The following is a 2,854-nucleotide window of genomic DNA, read 5'->3' as shown; positions in this document are numbered from 1 at the left end:
GTTCTCACACACCCCTGAAAGTGTCCATTTACAGCCGAGTACCAGATGTTGTCCTCTGACCAGTGTTGATCAGAAAACACACTTGTCTGCAAAGAGGCAGGTAGGAAAGGGAACCTGAGCCTGCGAGTCAGAAGGTGTACTGTAAACCTGTGTTAGGCACACACATTAAACACACACATGCCTGAGGTGTTGCAGATCATTTCCTGGTGGCAACTGAGACATTACATTCAGTTCGACCATGGATGGTGTTTCTGTGTGTGTGAATCACACAGAAACATTAGACGCAGTTACTCTCATTTATTTTCTCTTTATTCTCCACTGTTGCCAGCTGGGTAAATTGTTGGGACAGTGAGCATTCATTTTGTTATTTCTATCCTTGTTTGACCACACTGCATGACATAACACACCTGACACATTAAAAATATTTAATTCTAACTAATAGTTCTAACCACAATTACAGTTTCAGGTTCCTGTCTTGATGTCATCTCAAGCTAAACCATGAAACAACAGTTTCAAATCCAGCTTCTGAAAAATGTCATGTGAATGAAGTCACACATCACATATTTCACAGCGTGGTAGTAATGGGATTTTAAACTGCATGGAGGAGAAACATAAAGAGATGAGTCATTTTTAAGGAATAATAATCTCATATTTGCACATGGCGAGACATCGGAGCAGGTGGTGGTCTGCATCCATGCCGAACTTTCCATGTTTCTCTCTGCGGTGATGGTGGCGGTGGTGTTGGTCCCAATGCAGACAGCGTCATACTTTCCTGCACAGCTGCTCTGCTGTACTTTTCCCTTGTGTTCCCATCATCATGCAATGTGATGATGCTATAGCAGACTACAAAGAACTTTGAAAACACTATCTTTTTTCTGTGGCAAATGCGGAGGGGTTGATTATTTTATGTTATTGTTTTATGGTTTTATTCTTTGTTGTTTTCTGATTTTAACCAGCTTTCTATCGTTCCACAATATAGGTAATATCTAAAAATGACGACAATTCATGCTGTTCAAACTCAGAATTTTTTGTATGGCTGTGGCAATGCACACAGTTGGATCAGTTCCTCACCGCTCCCTCACAGCCTGTCTATCATGTTGTCATCAAAGCCAGCAACGCGACATGGACGTCAGCATGTGGACAGTGTTTTGTTACTACCAGAACAACATTGCATCAGCCTGGAAGTGGCCTCAGAAAGCCCAGTGCATTTTGTTGGTGTTTGTTTTACCTTTTGAAAACCAGATTTCACAGCCCTGTTTTCTGTTTTCTCTGAACATGGTACACAAATTTAGAAAAAAAAGTAACTTCACTGCATTTATATAGTGCTTCTCTAGTCTAACAACCACTCAAACTGGTTTCACAACACATTCCAATTCACCCTTCCGCACACGCATTGCTGAAAAACAGGCAATACAAGGTGGCAGCTTTCTAATACATAAACACACTGATAAAGATGTCAGGTGTTCACTATTTTTGCTTTAAAGGCAACTTCAGCATGGTCTCTGGGGGAAGTTGGGATCAAACAAGCAACCCTTCAATTACAATGGCCTCTCTATATCCTGAGCCATGCCGCAGCCGTCTGTGGTAAATCTCTTCTATATTTTTTAAGTTGGTGCTAAATCCATCCACCCGGCCATCCATCCATTGTCTACTGCTTATCCTGTTAAGGGTCTTGGGGGGGCTGGAGCCTATCCCAGCAGCCTTCGGGGGAGAGACGGGGTTCACCCTGGATGGGTCGCTAGTCCATCACAGGGCCAACACATAGAGACAGACAACCATTCACACTCATACACTCTAATTTAGAGTATCAATCAGCCTCGTCCCAATGTCTTTGGACTGTGGGAGGAACCTGAAGTACCCGCAGAAAACCCACACAGGCGCAGGGAGAACATGCAAACTCCACACAGAAAGACCCCGTGCCCGAGCCAGGCCTTGAAACCCGAACTTTCTTGCTGTGAGGAGACAGCACCAACCACTGCACCGCTGTGCCGCCTGGTGCTAAATGATCTGACAAAAAGGGTTGTAGAATAAATGGAGTTTCGCCTTTGAAGGCCAACTTTGCAATGCCAATAACAAAATACTCCCTACTTTATGCTTAGAGATCCAATTGCAGGAAGGAAGTCAAGTGTTGTTCATACACTGTCTTATTACTATATAAAATGTGATGATACAAAGCATGTAAAAAGTTGGCATTGTTTCCTTTCAAGTGTGTTTGTCCCAGGCAGTTACTGCTCCATACAATGAGGAGAGAGCTTTTCCATTACAGATTAAGGCAGACAGCCTGACATTTATTCAAAAATTTCACAAGTCAAGTTCCTCTTTTGTGCCCGTTGTCACTTCATCGATGGGCAGAGGTCGAAACGAAATCCACATCTCAGCATGTCACTTGGCCAAGTTAAATGATGATTTCATGTTTTCCACTTACAGTGCAACTCACAGTCTAAATAAGATGACTTATTAACCAACTACATCCTCTTTTCTTTGCATATCAGCAAGTTTTGTAGCAATACTTGGAAATGCATGTGATGATTTACACCGCTGAGCTGGTTCCAGTCACTCACATCTGGATATGTCTTAAATGGAGAAGATTGAGTTCACCTGCCATTGTGTTTCCGTCTATGAGTTGAGTTTAGTAAAGATCCATAATCATAGAGTCTCATTTTAAATAGTGAAACTCTCCACAGACTGTGGTCAGACAACGGCTGGTTGTGGGGGAAAGGGGGATGAAGACGGAGCTAAAAAGGAGGAAAGGGGCAGTGAATGGAAGTGGGAGGAGCGTGTCTTGGGTGTGGGAATATCATCCCATTGAGGGGAGTAGCTGTGGTGTTTTCATTGAAATCCAACAGATGTGGGA

The sequence above is a fragment of the Aulostomus chinensis genome, chromosome 8 (assembly GCF_037954235.1).
Source record: "Aulostomus chinensis isolate RoL2024-O1b breed Wild chromosome 8, RoL_Achi_v1.0, whole genome shotgun sequence".
In the NCBI taxonomy this organism is placed as follows: Eukaryota; Metazoa; Chordata; class Actinopteri; order Syngnathiformes; family Aulostomidae; genus Aulostomus; species Aulostomus chinensis.
This window is presented reverse-complemented; position numbering follows the sequence as displayed.